This window comes from Cryptomeria japonica, chromosome 7 (genome assembly GCF_030272615.1).
Source record: "Cryptomeria japonica chromosome 7, Sugi_1.0, whole genome shotgun sequence".
In the NCBI taxonomy this organism is placed as follows: Eukaryota; Viridiplantae; Streptophyta; class Pinopsida; order Cupressales; family Cupressaceae; genus Cryptomeria; species Cryptomeria japonica.
In genome coordinates, this window is record NC_081411.1 from 520489401 (window position 1) to 520503927 (window position 14527).

Below are 14527 nucleotides of genomic sequence, written 5' to 3' on the forward strand. Positions count from 1 at the left end.
TTAGTTTTTAGGGTTTTTTCAGGAGATTTTATAATTTTTAAGTTTTTTTCAGGACATTTTATGATTTTTAAGATTTTTTCAGGACATTTTATGATTTTTAAGATTTTTTCAGGACATTTTATGATTTTTAAGATTTTTTTTTTCAGGACATTTTATGATTTTAAAGATTTTTTTCAAGACATTTTATGATTTTTAAGATTTGTTCAGGATATTTTATGATTTTTAAGATTTTTTTTCATGTTTGCCCCTAGTGTCTAGCAAGGTAAAAGGAATTTTGAGTGGATGAATGAACAAAGAGGATATGCATGGATAAGTGAAAGATGGATGAGGTTTATGCAATTTTCAAGGACTATACCACAATAGGATAACATGTTCAATCCAATCACAGGCACTTGATATAACAATGTAAAGCTAAGATAGGTGTAACAAATGTCATGTGATCCAAAGGAATGGACATGTCAAGAGGTGTTTTGCATTTTTATGTCCTTAATTTTTGTCAAGATCAAGGGATAGATTTGGATAGGAGGCAAATATGATAAGCAAGATAAAAAGGGGGTAATGATGGATGGAAGCAAGCAATGGACAAAATAATGGATAGGAGCTTAAGGCTGTGGATCAAGTGCAATAGATAGGACACACAAAAGCCTGTAAAGATCCTTAACCTTGTCAAGATCAAAGGTGGAAAAAGGGATATGGATGGATATAGAGTGAATGAGGGATAATGGAAGATGAGGGATAATAGATGGATGCACATAGATGAAACTTGCCCCCAATGAATAGTGCAAGAAAATAATGAATTACACATGATGCCTGTTTGCCAAGTTTTCATCATGGTACTTGCCCATGGTGCCTATTTGCCAAGTTTTCACCAATGGACGAATTTTTATTTTTTTTCTTTACTTTTTTTTAATTTTTCACTTTTTTTCTTTTCTTTTCTTTTTTTGACTTTTTTTTTCTTTTTCTCTTATTTTTCATTTTTTTCTTTTTCATTTTGACTTCTTTCTTTCATTTTTTTGACTTTTTTCGAACTATTGGAAGATGATGGATACATGATAGGAGATATGACTCAGGAATCAAGTTGAGTACCCTTGAAAGATGTTCTATAATGATCCATGGCTATTGAAGGTATGCTCAAAGATGTCGATAGGATGATGGTAAAGGGAGATGAAATGGATGATAAGATGGAAAGGTTATACGGATTTATGCAAAGGATTGGATAAGAGGGATGGATATAACATAGGTGTTGGATAATGGATGGGATGTTGGAAGAATTGTGCGTGGCTAGATTGAAATGCTGACAAGATCAACATTGACACGCACCTTGAGGGGTGGTGGGCTAGTGGAGGAATAGTGGATTTCAGAGTTTGTGATTTTGATGGAACGGTTGATGTAGATTTTAGGACACAAGGAGCCAAAATGGATGAAGGAGGTGAAATAGGTTTTAGGATAGTGGATGTGGGAGAAGCTGGGGTAGCAAACTTGAATGCCAATTTTGATTTTTCTTTAGTGTGCAAGTCGTGTACGAGCGACTTGGGAATCCACGTGGTTCTTGACTTTTCATTTTTTTGTGATACTTTAGAACGCATTTCCTTGATGTAAGACTTGGGAAGCCATACACATTTTGAATTTTATTCTTTCTTTGTGGGCCTTTGTGGCCTTTTGGAAATTTCTTTCTTTTGTAGTGTCTTGGAATGCATTGCTTCTATAAGCACCTTAGGAACCCATATGGTTTTTGAAATTTCTTTCTTTTTCTCAATGGGCCTTTGTGGCCTTTTGTATATCTCTTTTTCTTTTTGGATCACATTTTTATTTGTTTTTACATGTCGATTAGATGGTACATGTTGATCCCTAAATGCATGTGGATTGTTTGACTCTTGACTTGTATGCTTGGCATCCAAATTGCTTGGAGAAGGAAAAAAATGTGTAGATGGATAGGAAAGATATGAAGGTATTTTGGATGAATGGAAGGTGCTCGAAGATGTGTGCCTTTGTTGATCCCGCATAAGGGATGGAGGGATATAGGGACCTAAAATAGATGGAAGGGGTGAAGGGAAAGGCGTATATTTGGATTTAACTGGATAAATGTAGAATTTATGAGGGATACCAACATCTTGAGAGTGAGAAATGTAGCCATTATAATCAAGGTTTTCTTTTATATCAGGGGGTTCTTATATACCATGTTGATGAATGTCTAACCCTTTTCTTTGATAATTCATGCTTTCAAAGATCTTTTTAACAAAGGGTTTCTTCTTACTTTTGATGCTAGAGGAAAGTCCACTTTGAGGTGGAGGTGTCTTGCAAGGAATGATAGGATAATGAGAGGGATTTATGGGAATGATGGAATATTGAGACAAACATGGAGAATAATGATAAGGGAATAAAGGGATACTTTGATCTTGACATGGAAGAGGACCATTGGATAGAGTAGGAAGGGTGTTTGACACTTCATTCTGAGTAGGACCATTTGAAAAGGTGGAAGAGGCATCATGATCTTGCTTAGGAAGTGGATTAGGAATAGGATTTGGAAGGGTACTTCTCTCTTGAGATGGAAGGGGATCATCTTGGAAGAAATAGAAAGGTACAAGGGGAACATCATGGGATTCTAGGGAGGTAGGATCTTTTTCAACCATTGGATGGGATTGGAGAGTTTTGGTGTCTTGATCTTGATTTATGATAGAACTCATTTCTTCATTTTTTAGATTATCCTCTTGACATGGAGCCACTTCTAATGAAGGGGTAGTGTTTGCGATATGCATGGGGGATCCTTGGAAGGCGTTCATGTTTTTGCATGATGGTGAAGCATTTTGGATGGGGCCTTCTAGAGTGGGTATGGTTGGAATTGGAGTGCATGATGGCATAGGATCTAAGATATCTAAATCATATAAAGGATTTGTATAAAATAATGGGTTAGCTTGGATTTGTATTGTTGATAGCCCTAGAGGTTCAACATGAGAATTTTCACCATTAGGTTCGTTGTTTGAAGGAGATGGTATGGATTGTTGTTGAGAAGTTTTAGGAGATGAAGGCATCGTGGAAGAGATGGAGGTCACATATGGAGCCTTGCTAGACATAGGTGTATTATTTTGATCATTCTTAGGAGTACTGCCTTGTTTCTCTATAGATGAGTCATTAGGATCTTCAATTTCAATGATACCATTATCAAGGAGGTCTTGATTCTTATGTTTTAGTTCCATGCAATCTGAAGTCTTATGTTTGTTATGTCTATGATATTCACAATAATTGCTCAAAAATTCACATCCCCATGTAATCTTGTTAGGCAATATGATAAGATTATGCTCAAGAAGCTCTTTCAAAGCTGACTCTATAGATTACCCTAAAGGTGAAAACTATCTATCTAAGGGATATTTGGAAGAAATGTCTTGTTTTCTTGGTGAAGGACTCATGTGATCTTTCTTGAGATTTGGCTTCTAATTTTCAATTATTTGTTGTTCCACCTTATATAGTCATTTTAGCATTCCTTGAAGTTTGTCATTATTGATATCATGAATTTGTTTCTCAAAAGGGGTCATTGATTCATTTTGTTGAACTTGAATGTCATATATTTCTCTCTTGAGATCTTGAATTTGTTGGGTCAAGGTAGCCATGGAGATTTATGATAGTTCTGATATTTGACCTAGGACAATGTATGAGACTCTAGGTATGATGCAAATCCTAAAGTGCAAAGGAGGAACTATATGATATGAGTCAGATTAGGATGTGGTAAGGATCAATGCTAAAATGCAATCTATGTGACATGATTGAGAAGGGAATGTGCTAAAGATTTGATGCAAAATATTTCCAATGTGGGGTTTGACTTGTGCTATGATGGATAGACACAAGGATAAGTTATCAAAGAGAGGGCATGCTATAATAGGAGATGATGAACTCCAAGCGAAATACCAACTCAAGGACATTGACAGACCTATGACGAGAAATCCTAAGTGCAAGCAATGTTTTGGGTTTTTAATTTTTGGATTTTGGTATGCAAATAATAATGAAATGCTAGGACCAATGAAATGACCTAGGGAACTTATGCAATATTTAAGGTTATGTCCTAAAGGAATTATGGAAGGCTATGCAAATATTTTGGGTATGATCTAAGGGGCTTATGCATGGGTTTGATCTAAGGGTATGCAAAGACTAGGTATGATTAAATAAGATATGCAAGGATGAAAGGTGCAACTAGGTGAAGACTATGCAAGGATCGAAAAGGGTATGGGAAACTATAATGATGTGACTATGTGAGGACCTAAAAGATCAGAACTTCAAAAGCAATGTCTCAAGAGATTTGAAATGATTGTTTTGAGAACACAAGTTCAATGTTTCAAGGACAATGTTGTTATACAATGTGGATGGATACTTCAAAGCTTAGACCAATGTTTTTTGTAAAGTGTTTCAATTTCAAGTATGGTGTTGATTATGAAATGTTCTTGTTTGTTTGTGTACACATTCAAAAAACATGGTAGACAGAATGTTTGTTTGATTTTGCAATAAAAACACATTCAAGCACAATCCTAAGGTTGGCCAGGACAATAGTTGTTGAATCTCACTTGGGGGGTTACCCCGAGCTACGTAATTTAGAGTGGATACTTAGATGCTTGACCCCACTAGCTCCACCCTTAGTACTCACTTCTTCGGGGCAGCCAAGCATCAGTCCCCATGAAAACTCCTTGTGGCAAACTTTGTATCTCTACTAAGAACCGTAAGAATGTGAGCCACTTCAGAGGTCCGACCTCCTGCGTCAACAACTAGAAGGTTTTTGGCTTCTAACACAAATGGTGTCTACTAAGGGCATACATTTGAGTGGCCATACATGTGGTGGCGTATGCTCTATTAAGGAAGGCTCCCAGCCTATGGAGGTTGCACTCTATAGGGTTTATGGGGAGACATGCCGTCGGTATGAACTAATCAGCACTCGTTGCTTGCGACTTTCATCACAAACACATTTATTTATAGTGGTTCGGAAGAGCTTGGCTTTAGCCTGTTACCACTTGGGTCATTCCCTCTCACTGAGCCTTAAGGGCTTCTTAGGAGGTAGGCCCTCTAAAAGGTAAAACAAAAAGAGCCTAATGCTCAAAACACGAAAGACACTGGTTAATTTTAAAGCACCAATTCGAAATGTGATCTAATCTAAAAAATCAGACAAACTGTTTCAAATCACCATTTCTTCAACATGCGTCCTGCATCAAGATGGAATTAGTAGTTTCAAGTTATTGCCTTCGACACATGAGATTGGATACCACAAGAGAGAACCGAGCGTGCCAATTGTAGATGGAGGAAATGGATCGAACACAAGATTCAATCTTCCAACATCCAACAATGAAGTTTTTCCTGCAAAACACACACATGCAAATTGAAATCTAAACTAGAAACACACATGCATGTTATCAAACTCTACTCCATTGCACTCCTATTCCTCAAGATTTCACATTTAATCTATATTTGATCTCAGAAGCACTTATGCAAAAATCTATGAGGAAATGGAGATTTGAGAATGCAAAGATAACAGATAAAATATCAAGATAATGGAATGCAAACTGGCATAAGTTTGATGCATAAAGATGAGATGCCCAAATAAGAGAGGGGGCTTTGTTTAAATAGATTTTCTCCAGGCGAGTTCATGTTGTGGGATGAATGTGGGATAATGCAAGATGAGTGGTATAGGGTAAATGGTAAGTGGTAGGAGGGGATATTTAAGGGGTTTTATTAAATAAATAGAGAAATGCATATAAGGTGAATGCATGAAGGTGTATGAATAAATATGATAAATGTTTTATTTAATAAATTTAATCAATAAATGGTGAGATATTAATAATAATATAATAAAAGATGGAAATTGTGAATACTGAATTATCGAGAAATAATAATGTAATAATTACTCACCCAATGTTAAGATAAATTTGAAATTAAATGAGAACAAATTAATGGAAATTTTTATGTGTCTACAAATTTAGTGTAGGTTCATTTGTGAAAATTTCTGTTGCCGGTTCAGAGTCTATATACCTTGAAGTTCCTCTAAATTGTTCATCAATCTTTACATTTGTACTTTCAACAATTTTCTACAAACTTTTGTTAAAACATCTATATGCCTTGCTCTTAGATGAATAGCCAAGAAATATTCCTTCATCACTTCTAGGATCAAATTTGCCAATATACTCATCTCTTCTGATATAGCATTTACTTCCAAAAATTCTGAAATATTTAAGAGTAGGAGTAATACCAAACCATAGTTCATGAGGGGTCTTACCGGTTTCACTTTTGATGTGAACTTTGTTGAATGTATAGACCATTGTACTGACTGCCTCTCTCCAATATACACGTGGTAGGTTTGCTTCTGATAACATACTTCTTTCTGCATCTAAGATAGTTCTATTTTTCCTTTCAACAACTCCATTCTGTTGTGGTGTCTGAGGTGCTGATAGTTGTCTTCTCATTCCATTTACTTCACAGAATGTATTAAATTCCTTAGATGTAAATTCTCCTCCTTGATCTGATCTTAGACATTTGATTTTCTTATCGGTTTCATTTTTTGCCATAGCTTTGAACAGTTTGAACTTTCCAAGTGCTTCTGATTTTTCTTTGAGAAAAGTAACCCAACACATTCTAGAATAGTCATCAATGATTAGCATGAAATATCTATCACCTTGTAAGCTTTTAGTTCTAGCTGGACCACATAAATCAGTATGAATTAAATCAAGAGCATTATTGGACTTTTCTGGAATACTTTTGAAACTAGCTCTAACTTGTTTTCCAAATTGACATTCCTTACATACTATATTGTGAGGTTTGACAATTTTAGGTAAATCTCTAACTGCCTTAATAGTACTGATTTTCACCATGCAATCAAAGTTTACATGATAGAGTCTCTTATGCCATAGCCAACTTTCATCAATATGTGCAATTAAGCATGTCTTTTCACTATTATTCAAATGAAAGATATTACCTCTAGTCTGATTACCGATTGCAATTTCCAAACCAGTTCTATTCATGAGTTTGCATTTTCCATTTTTGAATTGTAACTAAAATCCTTTCTCAGCTAATTGACCAATACTCAAAAGATTATGCTTTAATCCTTCAACATAGTAAACATTGTCAGTATTATGCTTACCATAAAGAGATATTGTACCCTTACCTTTGATCAAACAAACTTTATCATCTCCAAATCTTACTAAGCCTCCATTGTATTCTTGAAAGTTCAAGAATTTACCTTTATCTCCTGTCATATGATGTAAGCATCCTGAATCAATGATCCACTCATCCTTTACTTCAACTTTAGCTGCCAAGGCCTGTTCTACTGGTTGAGCAGTAGGTGCTAGTTGATCTTCTGTTATAGCAACAAAAACCCATCCATTGTCTGTTGGATCCTCATCAGAATCATCAGTCACACCTTCATCAGCAATGTAACAAGATTTGTCTTTATTTTTCTTAAATCTTTATCTCTGATATTTAGGGTTAGGCTTGTATGTTCTTCTAGCTTCTTCTCTTAGTCTAGCATGTCTATCAAGGCATCTTGAATCCATATGACCAATCTTATTGTAGTTAAAACATTTGAAGGGTACTTAACCTTCATACTTACTTCCAACTGGACCTTTAGGCATTTTCCTTGCAAATAGTGCTTCAAGTTCTTCATTTTCTTTCCTGCTTTCTTCAAGTTCTCTTGCATAAAAGGCTTTCCAATCTGATTTATCAAATGACGGTGCAGATGATGTTGATGCTTTAAAGACTAAATCTATCTTTATAGTAGCAACAGGACCAAATTTTTCAATTTCAAAAGCTAAAAGTTTTCCAATCAATGTATCCCTAGTTACTGATGTATTAGGCATTGTTCTTAACTCATTTATAGCAGTGACTTTCATTTTATATTTTGGTGGCAATCCTCTTAAAACTTTTGAAATAATTTCCTCCTCACTTAAGGTTCCTCCACATCATTTAATACCCAAAACAATCTCATTTACTCTTTCCATAAAAGTAGAAATCCTTTCATCTTCTTCCATTTTCAGATGTTCATACCTGACCCGGAAGCTTTCAAGTTTTGCAATTTTGACAGTGGAATCTCCTCCATTCAGTGTTTCCAAATGATCCCAAATAGATTTAGCAGTGGACCTATCTGATAATCCCATGATTTTCTAATCTGATAATGTGCTCAAAAGTGCTTCTCTTACTTTGCAATCATTTTCTTCATCTTTTCCCAAGGTAGGTGGATTAGGCTGACCAGGAGTAGGAGCAGTATAACCATTCTTTGTAACATCCCAAATGTCCTTTCCAGTGTAATTTAGATGTGTCTCCATTCTGATCTTCCATATGCCATAGTTGGTTCCATCAAGTTTAGGACTGTCCTTCCTAAAATAGTTAGTAGACATTGGATCTCCTCAAGTTGTTAAACTTCTGCAAAAGAGGACTAGGCTCTGATACCAATTGTTATGTACCAGAGACAACTGAGAGGGGGGGGGGGTGAATCAATTGTCTAATAAATTTAAACCAAAAACAACTTAATCAACTTTCTGCTTAATATCGGTGAAGTAGTCTTTTATACCGGTGGACAGTTTTATCAGATAATAGCAATACTGGTAAAGATTAATGCATGAAACAAAAGGACAAAGTCATCCACAACACATAACACCAATATTTGTACATGGAAACCTTGTAAGGGGAAAAACCACGATGGGAAACCTTACCCACAATCAGATGATACTACTACAGATAGTAAGTGTATACAAATGGGGTCTGCACATGCAGAAAGGCCAAGCGCCTAGAGCTCATTGTTCAAACACAAAATGGGAGTCACACTGACTACAATTGGATGGTTAAATCCAATAAGAATGTACTACTTAAAATAGCATCTTCATATGCCGGACTCAGTACCGGTGTAGTTCTGATTGTCTTCACAAAAATTCCTCCTTCAATCTTCAAATGATGTCTGCATGTATAGCTCTTCTTATTCTTGCATATATCTTCACACAATCCTTTTTCACATTGCACACTTGATCTTACAAATAAGATCTTACATTTATACCATAACCTAGGACCAATTTAGTAGGTCCGCTCTACAAGATATATTACAATAAAATCATCTTACAAACAAAACAATATCTGATGCAATAACTGATTCAACATGTCGGCTTGATGTATTTACAACAATAATAAATCATCTTCATAGTATGTCATGCTGATCTGGAAAAGATAAACCTGACAGTGTAACCTGGACCTATTTGCTAGTAACATCAAATATGCAAATACGAATATACCAATTAATAAAACTCCAAGACAAGGTGTCCACATGATGTCTTCAACATAACCAAGTGTTTTCCATATTATTCCAAGTGTCGATGATCATTATATCCTGCCGGTGTACCAGATACCGGTGATTGTGCATAAGTCACTTGCTTGCCGGTGAATGTTGTTGATTCTCCAAAGTACCAGAGTTGATAAGTGTTTAGTGGGTGTTGACATTAATGACAAAAGCATACCAAAATACCAACATTATAGAGGAAAATGATTAGTATGGACTACTATTTCAATTCCCTAAAGGTAATGCCTCCAGTACTTAATAGCTTGGACCAATGCATATAATTTTTTATCATATGTACATTAGTTATTTTTAGAAGAAAAAAATAACTCTAAGTGATAGGCCACAAGAAGACCATTTTTATTTACAACAACTCGAAGTGCATACTATGAAGCATCTATCTCAATATCAAAAGGTTTTGAGAGATTTAGTAGAACAAGAACAAGTGCAAAAAATAATTTTTCTTTCAATGTAGTGAAAGAATGATAGTGGATTTATGTCCACTTGAATGCAACATTGGCCTTTATCAATTGGTGCAAAGGTGTGGCAATGTCTGAGTAGTGTAGAATGAACTTGTGATAGAAGTTGGAAAGACCAAGAACTCCTCAATTTAGTGATATTTGAAGGAGTAGGCCAATTGAGAAGAACTTCCACTTTCATAGGATCTATTTGAATGCCACATGCATCAATGACAAACACAATAATGGAGATGGATATCTGGCCAAAAGAATATTAGGGAAAGTTAACATACAAAATATTTTGTCGAAGTGTGCAAACATCATGCTCAAAATGTTGAAGATGGACTTTCAAAGTGTGAGAAAATATAAGAATGTCATCTAAGTAGATGATAAAATTTTTGTCCAAACAATCATGAAATACCTCATGCATCAATTGCATGAAAGTAACAAGAGCATTGGTGATACCAAATGGCATTACAAGCCACTCAAAAAGACCCATTTTAGTCTTGAAAGCTATCTTCAATGTATCCTCTAACTAAACTTTGACCTAGTGATACCCACTTTTTAGATCAATCTTGGAGAATAATTTGGCACCTTGAAGTTGATCCAAAAGGTCATCAATTCATTGAAGTGGATATTGATACTTGATGGTGATATTATCTAATGCCAAAGAATAAATACAAAGACTTCAAGTTCCATCTGTCTTGAGAATGAGAAAAATTGGTGAAGCACAAGGATATATACTTGGTTTAATATTGAAACCTTTGGACAATAAATATTTCAAATTTGTCCTTTTAGCTCATCACTTTGAAGAATTGATTGTCGATACTATGGGACATTGGGAAGAGATGCAATAGGGGTAATATCAATAGTATGATTGGTTGCTCTTTTTGAAGGAAGTGTCTTAGGCTCCTAAAACATGTGAATATTCTTGCAATATTTTTTTAAGAGTAGCATGTGGTTTAGACAATGAATTTTTCTTCTAAATTATCAAATTGGGGTCTTATGGAAATTAGTGTAAGCTTATGTGCTTGATTGATAGCTGCTTGGGCTTTTCAACAACTGAGTACAAGATTTGTGGTGCTCTTAGTAAATTTTATATGTATTATTATCTTTTTGAAATGTATAGGCACCATTAAAGGCATCATAATGAGATTTTTTATCACACTGATAGGGTTTTCCTAACAACAAACCATAATAGTCCATGGTGATCACATCACATTTGACCTTATCAATGAATTTGGGACCAAATGGAAAAGACACAATGCATGTGTGTATGATCTGCGAGCATGAATCATTATCCTTCTATCCAAGTGAATATGGATGAGGATTTGGATCCACTAGAAAATGAATTTGGTCAATAGTGGACTTCACAATCAAGTTTTTTTGCAAGACTATCGATGATACTATCCATAAAAAAATATGTGTTAGGTGAGCATGAGTGATAAACAAATTGGCATGTCCCCCTAAAGTAGAATGATGGTTCATTAAGATAACCTTATTTAGTCAACCTTTTAACTCATCATATGTCCTATCATCACCAAAAGTATCAAAGGAATTATTTTTTGTTTCCTCATCATGAGACTATATAATCAAATTCTTCTTATTCAACTTAAAATATCTAAACTTTTCATGTCCAGGTTCTTTTTGTAATAAGTACAAAATTTATATTTCTTAGTATTGGAGGAAGGAGAATGGAAAGAAGAGTAAGAAGATTATTTTTTCTCTTTAGAAAAACTTTGTTGTGGTTAACAACTCAAAACTTTTGGAGGACTTGTAGAAAATGAAGGCTGAGATGCACAAGACTAAGAAGCAAGCTTTTCTTTACCATTGCACTTGGTTGAATGTAGCATCAAGTGTTTCTAGGGTATTATATTTCAACTCTCTAAACAAGTGTTCTTGTAATCCAATATTGAACTTTAGGATTAGAGAAACACCTAGTTCTTGCACTCAAAGTAGTATCCTTAGTCGATTCAATTGGTAGATAAAATCTTGCACTGACATTTGTCCTCCTTGTCATAGGTGAAGTCACTTGATGTGCAAATATTTTTCATAGTTGGTAGAATGTATCCTTTAAATTTATGAAAAGTTGATTCCATATGGTGATTGGATCCTGAGCATATTGTTGTTCAGTGACCAAGACCTTAGTGACACCACAGGGCTTCAATTTTGCAAATTGAACTTTATCATCATCATTAATCTCATTGAAGCCAAACCATATCTCTGTGTCAAGAATCCAAGCGTAGAGCACATTGAGATCTATCATAGATCATGATCTCACATTTGGTTGGATGTTGGTGGCCTTTGAGACTAGGAAGACACTAAATTGTGATATTATTAACTTTATCAACCAATGTGGTTATCACATTGGCAAGTTCAACAACACTCTCAACCAAATTAGTAGCCATGTTATTGTGGGTTAGAGCGAGTGAATTACTTTACACTTCCCTACAATAAATTTTGACAAACACTATGGGCCAACTCTACTAGACTTGGATTAAAATAATTGAATTGAGATATTTATGAGTGATAGAGCAAAAATAATTTACAAGGGGTTTTGTAACTCCACTTGACACGTTACAACATTTTTTTAGAGAAAAATACCTCTCTGGTCACAAGTTATAGAATTAATACTCCAAGGTATATCTAAGATAAATATTTTGAGAAACATTTGAGAGAAATTAACAAAATATTTTTTTATGAAAGAAGGAACTTAATTTCCATATTTTTTAATGTGAAACCATGCCAAAAAGATCAAAACCACATCTTTTTACTGAAATACAACTTTTTTCACCCAAAACTACCAACAAAATTGCCTTTGGATTTAGCAGCTATAGCAGTAGTCTTAACATTGTGATAACTTTCTCAAAACTCAACAAAATTTGAAACCTTAAAATGTTTCAAAAAGCTTTAAGGAATATGCTTCTAGACCTACAAACAATTCAACTAGTTATTTGTTATCACATATTCACACATGTTAATTTTACTTAGGATAGACTACTTGTCACATGACACAATCATTTAATATTGTTCATGTTAGTTATCTTAGGTGTCATTTTAGATAGAGTGAGTTAGCATCATACATTTAATTTTGTCATAAGGTAGTTGTAACTACCCACTCCTCACTTTCCTATATAAGAAAGAACAATGTAATATATCAATTCATCTCAATACAATTTATCTTTCATGGTGAATGATATTTCTCTCTACACTGTGAAAGTTGCCTACAATCATGGTCTTGGTTTCAGAGGTTGCAAAAACCAACAAATTCCATATTTTTTAATGTGAAACAAGGCCAAAAAAATTAAAACCATGATTTTTTACTCATAACACTTTTTTTCAACCAAAACCATGTTTGGTACTCAAAACCACCAGTAACACTACCTTTGCCTTTGGATTTAGTAGCTACAATAATAGTCTTAAAACTGTAATAATTTTCTCAAAACTTGATGAAATTTGAAACCGTAAAATGTTTTGAAAATCTCTAAGGAAGATGCTACTAGAATTACAAACCATTTAGCTAGATACTTGATACACAAAAAAATTATTAATGAAAGAGAAACAGTAGTTCCAAAGGAAACTCGTAGAAAATGAAACAAATAAATAACTATTTTGTTCAAGAAGGACTCTTGAAAGATTTTTTTATGAAAAATCTCTTCATATGTAGATGAAGGGATATTTTAGATATCATCTCATATTGATTAAAGCTTGAATGATCAACAATTACAAAACACATTAAAATCAAAAGGGTTGAAAAAATATATATTCAAACTGGAGGATAAGAGGATGTAGCGATATTAACTGATATGGATTCAACAAGAAAATGTAGAAGTCAAATAACTGGATTCAATAAAGGACAATATTGCCTAACATCCTCACAACTAACCTTTACTTTTCACTTTTGAATTTTTTATTTTCAATTTTAACATTTCCATAGGATAAGAACTAACCAAAATAATACTATGTTGATAACTTACATATATCCTATGTATACCCTATAAATCCTCAACAAATATACAAGTGACATAATCTTGCATGTTTATCTCAAGATATCAATACATTTTGCCTTGTTTTACTTTGATTTACATCTATCTAATAGTTTACATTTACATCAAAGTAGGGGAAAAATGTGATGCAGGAGCATCCCTGCTTCTTGGCAATCTTGCATCAACCAAAAACATTTTCCTTTCAGTTTGTTTCTTGTTTTAGTATTTTATTTTAGCATTTCTTTATGTTTGCTCATGGATGTTGTAGAGATGGAATTGGTTCATGGAAATGTTCATCAATCTTATCCCTGGACCATGGGACGTTTGGATCTTTTTCTGGCAACTTATCACTTCCAGAATATGGGATAGTTTTATTTCCTATGTACCATATTTGCCTAGACCTATTTGCTATTGTTGATGCTTGTGGATCTTTTTTGTTGCTTGTGAAGCCTGATTTTGTTGTTTCCACTGTTCCTTGGCATGTGGTCGACCTTCCCTTAGGTCTGCACTTCATCATTTTATTTTTCTAGAGGGATCTCTTTGGCAGAGGTCGGCCTTGTTGTTTTACACATTTCATCTTGTTCATCAACATTTGCTTTATCTTGGGCTGATGTGGATCATCCTTGATCATATGAATCAATTTAATTAGGTATTTAGAGATTAGTTTTTGGAACATAGAAGAAAGATCTAAGGATTAGGAGTTTTGGAGTTGGCTCACATTCTTGCTTGAGTCGATTGTTGCATAACATGAATGTTTTGTACTCAGGCCTATGAGTCAAATGTTGTGATCCCATATG